This window comes from Cornus florida, unplaced genomic scaffold, assembly GCF_030987335.1.
Source record: "Cornus florida cultivar Cherokee Brave unplaced genomic scaffold, ASM3098733v1 CherokeeBrave_3.0.0_Hap2_Chr06, whole genome shotgun sequence".
NCBI classification, from domain to species: Eukaryota; Viridiplantae; Streptophyta; class Magnoliopsida; order Cornales; family Cornaceae; genus Cornus; species Cornus florida.
In genome coordinates this window covers 106,631,635-106,646,920 of record NW_026775576.1, presented here as the reverse complement: position 1 = coordinate 106,646,920, position 15,286 = coordinate 106,631,635, and the positions used below count along the sequence as shown (strand labels likewise).

At 33.7% G+C, this 15,286-nt stretch overlaps 1 long non-coding RNA gene across 1 annotated transcript; it reads left to right on the top strand.

Moving 5' to 3' along the window:
* The first annotated feature begins 680 nt into the window (after positions 1-680).
* On the top strand, positions 681-5,255 carry LOC132313720 (uncharacterized). The gene is made up of 2 exons (XR_009483460.1): positions 681-983; positions 4,963-5,255. It is a non-coding gene; the product is annotated as an uncharacterized LOC132313720 (long non-coding RNA).
* Positions 5,256-15,286: the final 10,031 nt, after the last annotated feature.

Genomic DNA, 15,286 nt, shown 5'->3' with positions numbered 1-15,286 from the left:
AGATCATCATACTCATACTTTGGAGTTTCAGGTTGAGGATCAAGTTCTACTCAAGGTATAATACCCCTAAATTTTTCAAGATTTTATTTATTTATTTTAATTCATTTCATTTATCTACATAGCTATTTGAAGTGTTAATTATTTGTTTTTGGCCTTAATTTGTTTGTCTTTTAAGTGTTAATTTTTATTGTTAATTTTATTTAATTTTATTGATCTACTTGACTAATTGAATTGTTTATGAAATTCATTTTGGAGTGTATTTATTTGACATTTAAAAGTTAATTATTTAGTGGAAACTCTTTAGTTAATTGTAAGTTTTTTTTATTGGCGTTATTTTATTTATTTTTAGTTAGTTGTATGGATGGATGGATATATATATATGTAAATATATATATAAATATATGGATATATATACGCATATATATATATAAAAAGGTTTACACTACACAGTAATGATTATTGTATCTTTATTATTATTATTTAATTTTGTTTTTGTATTATTAAAGTTTTATATTTCAAGCTTTTGGTGGCAGATTGGTATGTTTATAAAGTATTATATTTATATTTAAAGCCTTTAAATGACACGTGGTTTAGTTGTTATAGGTTTTGGAGTCTGCTAGTTGTGGTATTAGAAGTAGGTTACTAGGTTTATTATATTATATATTTATTTATATATCTAAGTAAAGTGTTATACAACTAGGTATTGGAAAGTCACGAAACAGGAAGAACAGAGAGAGGGCGGCGCGAGAAAGAGGAAGAGAGAAAGGGGGAGAGTGGTGAGGCCGGACCAAGAGGCTTAGGAGGAGGCTGTTATGGGTGATACTCAGAGCAACAAAGGTAGACCACGGCCACCCAAAAGCCGCCGGCGTCAAGGGGAAATCGGAGAAGAAAAGAGTTTTGATCTGAAATTCTTAAAAGGAAAGTCATTGGTTTTCTTATCCTCGTTGATTTCGTGATCAATACATCTGTTGAACGGCTTTAGGGTATTAATCACATATTAAATTAAACTTTTATTTGTGGGTAATAGATCGTAACAGAGAAATAATTAAAATTTTATTTATATATTTGTTCATGATTTTAGTTGTTATTTTTTTTTAATTTAAATGCAATTATCGATGTTTCAATGGTGTAAAATCATGAACCGTGCTTAGTATGGGCTATTGGGATGCTATGGAGCTTAGATACAGACTTTAGGAACTAATTTGATTGAAGAAGCCAATTGGTTTGATTTGGGTTTGGGTTTAATGCCGAGTCTTCTGATCCCATTAAATCCATTTCCTATTTCTTAGAGGAAAGGTGTCTTTTGCGTGACCTTCTGTTGGAAAAACTGACACCCATTTGGGGAAAAAAGTTTGGGGATTTTTGGTTACCTTTGCTGTAATAACTTGATTGATTAGTTCCATAGGCTTGTTGGGACTGAAAGTCACTCCCATGATTAAACATGATTTTCTTACGTGGGCAGATCATCTATTTTGGACATAGTATATCATTATAATGATTTTACTAAGTTGTGAACTATGTATTTAATATTCATTTTATTTATTTTTTTTATTTTCTAGAATGTTACAACATTGTTGGTGGAGGTTATTATGTGAAATAAATCATGCATGCATTGTAGTTATAATTTCTCTTGCACTGCAAGTTACTTATATATCGCAACAAAAAGCTTAAATAGTTTAATATTGATAGCAGATAAATATATAATAATTATCATAGGGGTCTAGTAGCTAAGGCTTTACTTGTGTTGTGTGATACCCCTCATATCCGAGACATGGGTTGATCAGGTCAAAGCCCAAACCCGAGGAAAATATCAGACAATTAAATACTTTAATGAACACAGAATACAAAATAAAATAAGATTAAATATTAAAAGCTGACAGAAACTAAAATAATCCCTTTAAAGATAAATACTTAAATCCCAACAATCCAAAACCTCCCATAGATTTAAACAACTCGGGAATCCATCTCTAGTGGACCCCTAATAATTGATCCAAACTGAAATAAAACAACTGAAATAACATCCTGATATAAGCTATGGAGAGAAACCCTACGTCGTCAGTAGAGTGAGTAGAAACCTCTCCTCAGCACGAACACATCTAAGTATGGAACTGTCGTGTACCTGAAAAATAAAAGTGGGTCAAGCCCATGCTCAAGTTCTATACTACTACAATTCAAACAGAGGCCCGATACGCATGTACACCTTAAACAATTCAACAATAGCTAATAGTCCGTAAATATATATTTAGTCACACTAAAGGACTCTCACTAGATTACAGGCCGGTCTTAACCTGAATAGAGGTAACATGCTAAAAACGCACACTAGGTGGGCATGTGTACCTAAGCTTAAACAGGGTACATCTCCAACCATCGTATCCAGCTATGCATCCCAATGCATATACGCTTCCTAACCATCGATCCTGAGACTCAAGCTCATATCGTGGTACCATAACAATATATTTAAAATCCATCATGTATCCTAGTAGTGCCGCTCAACTAGTGGTTGCCATGACACTACAATTTAATAGGACTTAACCTTTGGTTAATCCATTCATAAATCCAGAGTAGGTAGGTTTTGGTATTTTGAATCCAAACCGTCCCAAGTATGTCACCGTCCCATACCGGTGCATACTCCAACCATTCAGCAGTTGATAATACAGACAACTAAAATAATTATCAACTAAATCTATACATCCAATAATTGATACCAACAGTAGTAATGTAAGCATCGATAAGTAGAGTAAAAGTATACACATAAACATGCTCAGTACATACAGTTCCATAAAATCCGATATACTATTACGTATAAATCTTAATAGCTTACAACAACCAGCAGTTGATAGTACAAATATTAAAGTAAATATCAACTAAGTTCATAACTCCAACAATTGATACTAACCGTAATCAGGAAAACATTAAAAATAGAATTACAGATATGCTTCACTTATAGTGTTCCCAGAATTCAGTAGTGCTAAGTTTGTTTAAAACCTAAATCACTCGATACCAACTCATCCAAAACAAATATAATTCAAGTACATGATCATGATATGAAGTGAAACATGTTTTAATTATATTATCCGTCTCAGAAAATTGCTAACAGAATCTTTAAACTCTAAATAGTGTATTAATTGATTTAAACCATCTACTGTCCGAGCTACCCAAGTAATTAGTTTATTAATACCTCTTGGGACCTTAATTATGTCTCTAAGCATCACCCATACATCCCACATGCATCGCAAAACCCAACTAAAACCACATAAAACCAACCACGGTAACCAAAACTGACTGGAAACGAAAAAAAAATGAAAAATGCATAAAGGAGCCAGCTCCCTAAAGTTTGGAGCTGCCTCCTTTAGCATTGGAGCCGGCTCCAAACCAAAAGGAGCCGCCTCCAACTTTAAAGGAGCCGACTCCCTCCTAGGGAGAGCCGGCTCTCTCCCTCTCTGCCTCGTCTTCTCCGATTCCGACGTCTTCTGCACCTTCTATATCCTTCTACTATGGTTTCCAGAGGTTGAAACTGAACCTCTATATATTCCCAGCCTATGTTTAAGCCCTTATTACATCACCAACATGAATTTAAACAAAAATTTATGCAAGTAAAGTTCATGTTTTAACAGGTTTCCAAGCATACAACACATACCGATATGTTTCAGTTTTAGCATGAACAGAAAACGTTTTTTTTTAATTAATTCAATTTAATCCTAGAACTGTTTAAGAATGCAAAGAATATGAAGCCTAAGGGAGAGAGTAAGGATACTTGCCTTACACCGACATTCGTCTCAATTTTCCGGCTAATCCTCTGTTTGTTCTCTGTTCTTTCCCAACCATCTCCAAACTTCTCTCAGCCTTACTATGTCGTAGTGTATCTCTAAAACCCTAGGCAGACATCCTAGGTGAGTATTTATAGGCCACACTAATCGTAGGCTCTCTTAAACCCTAACTGGATTTACTCGGCCAATACAGAAACCTAGGTTAATACCAATGTCGGCTAGAAACTATGTAACCTATATATGCAACCAATCCTACAGTCACGATAAAACTAATTAAATTTAATTAAAACATAACATTAAAGCAATAATTAAAACAATGAAGTACCACAAAATAATTAAATAACAATTAAATAATTAGTTAAATCAAAAAGTGAAATAGTAACACAATTAAATAAATTAACGACAACTAAATCAATAAGTAAAACAAGTAAATAAAGTAAAAGCAATTAAATAAACACATATATATATATAAACAATTAAAAAGTGAAATTTAACCGATAAAGGAAATACTAGGACTATCCTTTTTAAATTAGGGGTATTACCTGTTGCAAGTTACTCGTATGATAGTTGTAAAAGCTTATGTTGTTATTTAGACTGCTATAGATGATGGTATGGTAATGCATGTGAATGTATATGTATATAAAGTATACATACTTGTTTAGAAGTGTATGATAGGAGGACCATTGTTAGGATATGGTCTTAGAAACACAATTGTTACGATATGGTTCGTTGATACCTGTGTGAGCTGGCAAATAAGCACAGCCTCATACGGTTTGTCATACTATTGTCAGGATATAGTTATGACTTTAGATTGTGCCATTGTCAGGATATGGCTAAAATTACTTGCATATGTATATTTTGAAAGTGTACCATGATACGAGTTTGAGATCTTGGGATCGATGGTTAGGGTTGGCGTATAGTGCCAGATGAGATGAGTAACTGGTTATAGGGATGTGTGTGCCCTGGTAGAAGAAGTACTCGTGACCACCTTGTGTGCGCTTGCATGAGACCTACTATCCGGTTGAGGCTGTCTTATAATCCAGTGAAAGTCTATAGTATGTATACTTATGTATATTGACCTACGTAATTATTGCATGAGTCGGCTAGGATATATCGTTTATCAGGTCTCTATTTGGGATGTAGTAGAAAGGGCTTGTTCATGAGTTTTGACCCACCTTTATTTTTATCTTTCCAGGTCCTCTACAATTCCAGACGTAGAGTCAGCTCGTGCAGAGCAGAGGCCAGACTTCATCACTCTTCCGGTGTCATAGACGTAGGACCTCCACTATGTTTTTGTTATTTATTATTTTTGAGTTAGACGTTTATTTATTTCGTCTTAAGTTTGGGTTTTTTTATTAGGGGTCCACATTGTATAGATTCACAAGTTGTACTCTAGAGGTTTTATTCTTATAATGAGAATTTATTGGAGATTATTGTATTAGAGGATTTATTATTTAATTATTAATTTAGATTTCCCTTTCAATGTTATTTATTTATTTATTTGTTTTTTTCTCTTGTATTCTGTGCTTGTTTATTATTAATTGGCTGATATTCCCTGATTTTGTGCGCGGACTTGATCAACCCGTGTTCTGAAATTAGGGGGTATCACACAAGGTGTCTCCTATGAAAGGAGTAATGCGCTTTGGGAAGAAAGGGAAGTCACCATGGTTTGTCGGTCCATTCATGATTATGGATCGAGTTGGCATTGTAGCTTATCGGTTGGCACTTTCGGATCATTTGGATAATGTGCACAATGTGTTCCATGTTTCCATGTTGCAGAAATTTCTGCGAGATGAGGATCGGTATCAGCATATCGATGTTGGAGAGATTGAGTTGCAACCGGATGCAACATATTTGGAGCCACTGTGTCGTATTGTCGACCGTCGGGATCAAATTCTTCACAATAAGATTATACCTTTGGTGCGTGTCCAGTGGAATCACCATAATGAGGCTGAGTCTACTTGGAAACGGGAGGATGTCATTCGCTCGCAGTTTTCTAAAATACTAGAAGAAGGTAAGCGAATTCCGAGGACGGAATTCTTTTTGTTAGGGGGGAAGAATGTAATACCCCTAATTTTAAAATGATAGTCTTGGTATTTAATTAATTGATTTAATTGCATTTTTAATTATTTAATTAATTTTCTTGGCTATTTATTTAGTTTTTTAATTGTTTATTTGAATTAATTGATTATGTGTTTATTTAAAATAATTGGCTAATTAAATTGTATGATTGATGATGTGTTTTGGGTTGCTTAAATGTTAGGTGCGTACTTATAATTTATTTATTAAGATTTAAATGGGTATTTTTATTTGGTTTTATTTTGTTTTAAATGATTTTGGATAATAGGAATGGACCATCCAATTGAGTTACATGGACTACTTTGATAGGCCACTAAATGGGTATAGGGATTATCCATGGGAAGTTATGCATATATATATGGGTATATATGTATATATAAGGAGGTGATATTTTATTATAATTTTTATCAATATATATATAGTTATATATATATATATATCACGTATTAATCTCTGTAAAACATATTTATTATATGCATCGTATATTTTATTTTATTTTATTTTCCCTTGAGATAGCTGACTTAATAATTGATTGGGATTAGGGTTACTTTATAATATATATATATATAAGTTGTATCTGCCAAGGGTTATAGAACCCTATTCACGTAATAGTGGAGGTAGAGAAGGAATAGAGAGTTGGTGAGAGAACAGAGAGAGGAGGAAAGGAAGAATTGGTCAAGAACCAAGGCTGAACCAAGGAAAGGAAGAAGGGGTGTTATTCGTGAGTTGAACCAAGGGCAACAGAGGAGTTGAAAACAATCAAGGGTTGCCGAAAAAATCTAGAAAAACGACTTTGAGATTTTAATTCGAAATCTCAAAGGCAAGTTCTCTTTCTATCTATATCCATTTGATCTGTGTTCTGTGCATGCCTAGGACAACTTCATGATCATTAATCAGTAAAATTAATCATGTATGCATGCTTAAAAGATAAATTATAGTAGATTATGTATATATGTATATGTTTGATTAACTTTGAATTTCTTGCATGATTCTTGATTATAATTTGTTTAAATTATGCGTGGAGGCTTTAAATAATGTTTAGGGTTAATTAAGACGTAAAACAGTACCATTAGGAACCTTAACAGAGGAGAACATAATCGGAGAAGACAAATAACGAGGCTTCACGTCGACTTCTACAGGCTAGATGTCAACCGGTTTAAGGAAACCAGTTGACATTTGGAATTTTACATCAATCGGTTTGTGTAAACCAGTTAAACACATGGGAGAAAACCGTCGACCGGTTTGGGCTCAGAGCAGGGATTTTGGGTTTATGCCTAGGACATGTTTGGATCTGTTTTAGTGGTGTAAAATTGGGATAAATTGCCCTAAACAGAGACTGGAATATATAATGTTCAATAGACTGCTAAGTTTGGAATTTAATTAACGTAAGGGGTTAATTTATGGAGGAGTATTTGTAGTAAACTATTTTAATCAACTAATTGGATTTTAAATGGTTTAATCATGTTATGTAGGATTGTACAATCTATTTGAGATGCATGTAAATTTCTTAAATTGTAAATTTTAATGCATGCTATTTAGAGTTGTTATTGCTTAATTATAAAGTAATTAACTTAAGGATTAATTAATGGATGGATATATGATATTAAACTGTTTTAAGTCAAATACTTGAGTTAAATAGTTTAGTTATGCTTTGGAGGTTTAATCAGTCTATTTGAGGTGCATGTTAATTTCATATTCTGTAATTAAATGCATACTACTTAGAACTGTTTTATTGTTTAGATAAATACAATAATTGAATATATGATATTACTCGTGATATTCTGGACTATTTGATGTATCGTTTTATATTTGTACGTCATGAATTGAATTGTATGATTTAATGCACCGGTATGGGACGATGGCATTTTAATGTAGGATTAACCAAAGACGTTAAGTCCTACCTATCTGTTTATAAGGGAATGGATTAACCAAAGACGTTAAGTTCTACTTATATTTATGTCAGGTCAACGAACAGTTGAATAACATTACCTTGGTTTTGGATGGATTTATATATATATATGATTATGGTACCACGATATGAGCTTGAGTCTCAGGATCGATGGTTAGGGAGCGTATATGTGATACCCCTCGATTCTAAAGCAACGGGTGATCAAGTCTGAGCACAGATCCGAGGGATACCAGATAATTAATATGTAATTAAACACGGAATACAAAAATGAATTAATAAATTAAATAATAAAAGTTGAAAAGAGTTCTAAATATTAAAATCCTCCAAACGATAAAGATTAATATAATCCAACCTTTCCAAAACTTCCAAGAGCATAATTCAGGAATCCATCTAGTAGACCTCTAAATAAAATCTCAATTGAAAATAAATAACTAAAGATAAAATCCAAAACTAGAACATGGAATGAAATCATACGTCGCCGGTAGAGTAAATGACCGTCTCTGCTCAGCCCGAACAAGCCCTAAGACTGGAACCATCCGATACCTGAAAAATAAAAATGGGTCAGGCCTACGAACAAGTTCTATTCTAATTACAATCCAAACAGAGACTCGATACACAAATACATTCTAGATATCTCAACAATAGTTATCTAGTCCATACATATATATATCCACACTAAGGGACATTCATTGGACTACAAAGCGGGTCTCAACCTGAATAAAAGGCAATATGAAAAACGCACAAGAGGTGGACATGAATACCTAGACCTAACAAGGTACACCTCAACCTATCATAGCCAGCTACGCATCCACTGCATACGCGCTCTAACCATTAACTCCGAGACTCAAACTTATATCGCGGTACCATAAATATATATATAAATCCTTCCTAATACAGAAATATAAAACAACATCCAGTATGTCGTTCAACTGTTTTTATCGACAAGACATAAATCCATGTAGGATTTAACTGTTTTAGTTAATCCATTCCGTATGTATGAATAGGTAGGAATTAGCATTTTGATCTAATCCATCCCTAATATGCCATCGTCCCATACCGGTGCATATAATGCATATTATCCATAAATGATGCAACATTTAAAACAGTACATCAAATAAAAAATAAACATCCAATATGTCGTTCAACTGTTCTAGTTTACAAGACATGAATCCATGTAGGATTTAACTATTTTAGTTAATCCATTCCATATGTATGAATAGGTAAGAATTAGCATTTTGATTTAATCCATCCCTAATGTCGCGCCCGGTTTTTTTCTCCACCTTTTCAATATAAGGGTTATATTAAACACTTAATGGGTTAGAAAAAAGGGGTTTAATGCGATGGAGTGACTATGGTCAAATTATTATTTATTTTGGAGTCGCCACCTAACATAGGTTTTATTGGTGTGTTAGGTCACCTATGATGTCTAAGGACTAAAAAATGATATTTAAGTATTATTTATTTGACATCCATTTTAGTTTATGAAAACCAGATTAATGGGTCCGGGGGTCTGATTGTGCATGGGGAAGGTGTTAGGCACCCCATGATACCCGTGGAACACGGTTACCTTATTTTTTTATTGCATTCCTGAGAAGAAATATATGTTTAGTTTTTAAAAAGATATTTTATTTAATAATGCTTTAAAGGCTCTAATCTTATTTATAGGAAAATAAGATGTTTAAGATATGTATATTTAAACATACGAGTTTTATAAGAGAATATATATTTTAGATATTGATGTGACAGAACCTAGGAGTGACCTAGGTTGCCTACATACCCCATTTTATAAAAGGTGAGGATCAGGTCAAATGTAGTTCAACGAGTTATTAAAAAAATATTTTCTCTTAGAAACATTTCTCCTAAAATAATTATTAAATACTCGTTGAACTACATTTGACCTGATCCTCACCTTTTATGAAATGGGGTATGTAGGCAACCTAGGTCACTCCTAGGTTCGGTCACATCAATAACTAAAATCTCTCTTATAAAACTCGTATGTTTAGATATACATATCTCAAACATCTTATTTTCCTATAGATAAGATTAGAGTCTTTAAAGCATTATTAAATAAAATATCTTTTTAAAAACTAAACATATATTTCTTCTCGGGAATGCAATAAAAAAATAAGGTAACCGTGTTCTACGGGTGTCATGGGGTGCCTAACACCTTCCCCATGCACAATCAAACTCCCGGACCTATTAATCTGGTTTTCGTAGACTAAAATGGATGTCAAATAAATAATACTCAAATATCATTTTTTAGTCCTTAGACATCATAGGATGACCTAACACACCAATAAAACCTATGTTAAGTGGCGACTCCAAAATAAATAATAATTTGACCATAGTCACTCCATCGCATTAAACCCTTTTTTTCTGACCCATTAAGTGTTTAATATAACCCTTATATCGAAAGGGTGGAGAAAAAGGGCGCGACAACTGGCGACTCTGCTGGGGACCTCTCACATATGCTTAAGTGGGTTTAAGCCGAAAAAAAACATTTTTATATTGCATTCCTTTTATTGCATCATATTGCATTTTATTTAATGATAATATGATAATATTCATTTTTACCCATTTACCATAATGTTTTATTCATTAAATCTCAAAAATATTATTTTTATTCATATTATTGAATTATTATTAGTTCTGAATATTATTGAATTATTTATATGCTTTAAATAATTATTATATTGTTATAAAAGCATGTTTGCCTCTCTTTTAACGGCACACACTATTTTGCATCACATAACCCTATTTAACCTTGTAAGTTAGATAGAGGGGGTATGTATGCTGGCCGCCCATTAGACACTGGCGTATGCCGGAGCCAGTGGTAGCGCAGTGGAACCTCCCTCGCTCGAATCACCAACCCAAGATGACCCACTTTCACTTCCTCGGGGAGAAAGGAAGTGACCAGAGGTTTGAAGATTTGGGGACTGAGCCTTATTAGGTTGCATTAGCCAACCATGAACCTCTTGTTACATATAGTATAAATGCTGCATTTAGGACACTAAAAAAGAGGGATATCTTGTTATTTAACTAACCTCTTATTTTATCTTTATTTTTCATGCATATTTAAATTCCCACCAAAATAAACCATAGTAGAGACTACCATATTTAGTCTCAGTTAAGAAAACCTACCCAGTCAAGTCTAACGGTTATTCACAACCCTAAGACATTATTCTATGCATTCATATATTGTAGGTAAGGATGGGTGTTCAACAATTAAGAAGATTTCAAGAAAAGAATATGTCTGAAAAACCATAGTTGTATAGGACAGAGTATTCCACTTTCAAGGTTGTAATCTAAGCCCCTAACTGGGGCAGTTTGTATGAGTTTTATTTCTTATAATATCAACAAAATTCAAAAGCTTCAATCCAAGGAGAAGGCCCATCCCTCCAACTCCTACATTTCATACTTAAAGTCCCTTCATAAAGGAAAACTACCATTAAGACATGCATTACATAAGGTAAATAATTTTCATTAATATTAATTCATTTTCTTTTTTCTTCTTAAAGTGGTTAATAAGCTAACAATATTGCTCCAAAGAAGCATTTATATTTTATCTTACAGGTGCAAGTATTCAATCCAACAAGACAAACACTGATCATGGGATCCATCAAGAAGCATTCAATAAACTATCAAAGGATCTTGCTAAATTGGCTAATATTGTCAAGGCAATTGTCAATACACACAAATCATCCCTCCTATGATAGTTAAAAGACAAGCGTCTCTTGATCCTACTGGTAAAAGGAAAGCTCACATAGTTCAAGAAGACGTGTCTACTCCTAAGCAAGAAAATATCAGCCTTAAGATGCATAGTCTCTCAAGGAAACGGTCAAGTCCATTAAGGGCATTGGTTACCTAAACCTTCGGTTCATCTCTAATTCAGACATCGTTCGATGGCATCCATATCATCAACAAAACAAGAAATATCGGATGCCACGATTGGAATGCTGTGATCCTTGGGACGTCATTGCCATCACTCTCGACGAACATGAATCTTGATATAAAGTTTGATTTCGAGCTAATGGGTCTTGACCAAGGAAGACTCAATTGACACACCTTAAGAAATCATGGACATGAATAGTCACCCAGCCCCCCTCCCAAAACCGTAAAGGAGACATACAACGTTAGTAGATAAATCACAGAATTGATCCTAACAGAGATCAACATCAGTCACACATACCTACCAAGCAGTAACAGAAGGAAATAATCAACTTTCCTACCATCTTATTTGAAGTCAAGACATACATGAAGAATTCAAGAAAAACCTTATCACACTCAAGCCACAAACTCTTATGATCAAGATTATAAATAATCAGAGTATTTCTCTCAAGTTTCAGAATCTCAAGACCAAGACTATCCTCAATGATCAAAGTATTTTTCTCAAGGCATAGACTCTCATGATCAATATTATCATCAATAATAAAACTAGTTTTCTCAAGCCGCAGACTCTCAAGATCAAGGTTATCGTTAATGATTAAAGCATTTTTCTCAAGTGGTAGACTCTCAAAATTGAGGTCATATTCAGCAATCAATGTATTTTTCTCAAGCCGCAGACTCTCGGGATCAAGGCAATCACAGAACTACGTATGACCTGATTCTTGACATAATCAAGATACGTAGGCAGCTTTGGTCGTTCCCTGAGCTCGGTCACTGCAAAAAAATCTCCATTGAAGGTCAAGATATGTACTACTATGTCAAGCTAAGGGTCACTCCCTATGTTTGGAAGCAACAATCAAGTAAATTTTGCTCATACAAAGACAGTGAGATACTAATAAGCAAGAACTTCAATGCCTAGGTGATTATACCCAAAAGGACTAGAGGCCATCATTTCTGCTATCCTATACACTATTATCTATTGCTAGTCCCTCGTGCTATAATAAATTTTTATTTTATAACGCCCATCGATGATCACACCCCACACTGGGGCAATTTCTAAGGTAATATCACAAATTCAGCTAATCTTATGTTAGTCTAGTTGGAATTTTTTATAATTAACCAATCTGAATTAAAATGAAGAAAGGCCATCATTTCTATCATCCATAGTTCATCATAATTTCCTTTGAAAAGCCCATAGAGCTTTGTTACATTCTTTCCTTATAACCTACCAAGGATCATTACAAGTATGTTATTCTTTCCCAAGAAAGTGAAAACAGGAAAAATACAAGGTGCCCAAAAGAAGGATCAAGCAAGCAAAGGTGCCCAAAATAAAAATCAAACAAATATGCCCAAAAAGGCAAATCAAGCACCTGGGTCTAGAAGAAAAGTCAAGCTAAACTCCGAAGAACGGTCAAAGACCAAGATGAAGGACACAAAAGCAAAAGCACAAGTTGATGAAAAATGATCCTTGGTCAGTTTACCCCCAATTCACATTATTCTTGGGCCTTTATACATTCTTTTCATCACCCTAAACCTATAGCCATAATACAACCTACATAAAGTCCTCTCTGATTAAGGATGATTGCTTAGTTATAAAAAAAAAAAAATCATTTAGACTAACATGAGAAACATGCCCTAAGCTGGGGCAGTTCATTTTTTGTAGTGATCACGGTTTGTGAATCTCATATGGAAATAATATCTTTGAGCCTTAATATCTTTCCTTGGTTACCATATACCTAGCCTATGTTACAGTCCTAATTAAAGTCCTCTTCGATTGGCAAAGATCACCAAAAAAAAACTCAGCTTGGTGCAGGGGCGGAGCCGGGATTGCAAAGTACGGAGGGCTAAAAATAATTAACCCATGATTGATTAGTGTGTCATCCATGCTCTAAATACATAATTATCATGTATCAGTTATTCAATAAAACCCAATAATCTACAACCTTCTAACACATTTACACTTCCAAACTCTAACGTATTTTCACAGTCAAGAATTCATTAAAGTTTGCTTCATACAAGTATTAAAACAAACAATTACAAGAATGCAAGATATATATGTTTCTTATTAATAAATTTACATTAGAAAGTAAGACATATGTGCCCCGCCCCTGACTAGTTATTAATCCATTATATAGTAAATTACCCAATTTAACAAGAAATTATCAAGTCATCAACAAAGCCCTTTTTTATTTTTTATTTTTTATTTTATATTTTTACAAACATAGAATTCAATATTTCAATGGATTAACAATAATAATCTATGATATCCATCCACTTATGCCTTAGTGCCTTAAATAATAAGAGTTTAGGTCTTCTTTCATAGACTGACAATGTGTTTAATTTACTAGGCTGGGCCTATTATATTTTATTATGGTTTATTTTGTGATTGGACATGTCTATGGCTTGTGGGCTTGTTTATATTTAAGGCTTGACCTTTGTAAATTTTATAACTCTTTTTATTTATAGAAATATTATAGATTGGGCTGGGTTGATAGAAGGAGGAAGAGTAATAAATAGGCTTATAGGAATAATAATACTATTTTTTTTTTTTTCAATTGAACCTGAGCTATAGCCCAGGTTAGCCCATTACGAGTTCCTCCCCTGGCTTGGTGGGAGACCAATTACAAATCCTAAAAGCCTCCAACTCTCTCTAAGTATAGAAGAGGCGGATTATCCACTGACTGTATACACATTCATTCACCATGGAGGGACCGGGTTTTTCCAAGCATATTGGTTATCCACCCATCCACTATACACACCAATACACACAGACCAAGTTTTGCCAATTACAGCCACAAACACATACACTACACTCACAGTGAAACCGAGTCGAAACTCGAGCAATTAATCTGCAGCATTCAAAGAGGAGTTGAAACTCCAATCGTCAATCCACAATATAGGCACCAATTGCTGATCCACAGAGACACTGAATCAAATCTCGGGCCGGCAACCTTCCAATGTCCAAAGAGAATCCGAAGTTCTGCCCAAAGGTCCCTAAAATAGAAATAAAATTATGGTGCTTCCAAGAGGTATTTTTCTTAAACTTCTCTTCATACAGATCCACTTGTAACATCTATTTATAGACCCTTCAAAATTGTAGTTCTTGTTAGATTTCTTTTATGTAAATCTTTTATTCTATTGTTTATGTGTTCATATACAATAAATATCTCACTCCTTTATTTGTTTCTGAATATCATGAATATTAAGTATTTGTTTTCTTGATTTCATGAATGAGGTGCATATTGTGTATATTGCCTTGAAATCGTATTTTCCTAAACAATATTTTCCCTTGAGATCAATTATATAGTTTGTGGTATCAGCACCGTACCAAAGGTTAATAATATGAATAATAAAAAAAACAGTAACAAATAAAAATTTGTTTATTTCGTTTCTACAATTTGGTGTGCAGACCCTTCTTTTATTTATTAGAATCATGCATGCATACTGATATCTTGCAATTTAAATTACACCAATATATGTTGAGAGTATTGATATGGCACAAGTTATGATATGGATCAATTATATTATTATTTTGATTCCATAGTTTGGTGCACAGCCGCCATAAAAAATCTATCAAAAACGATAAAACTTCGATTCCTTTGAAATTGGAAAAACTCACATATCTTTCGAAATTGATGTCGGATTA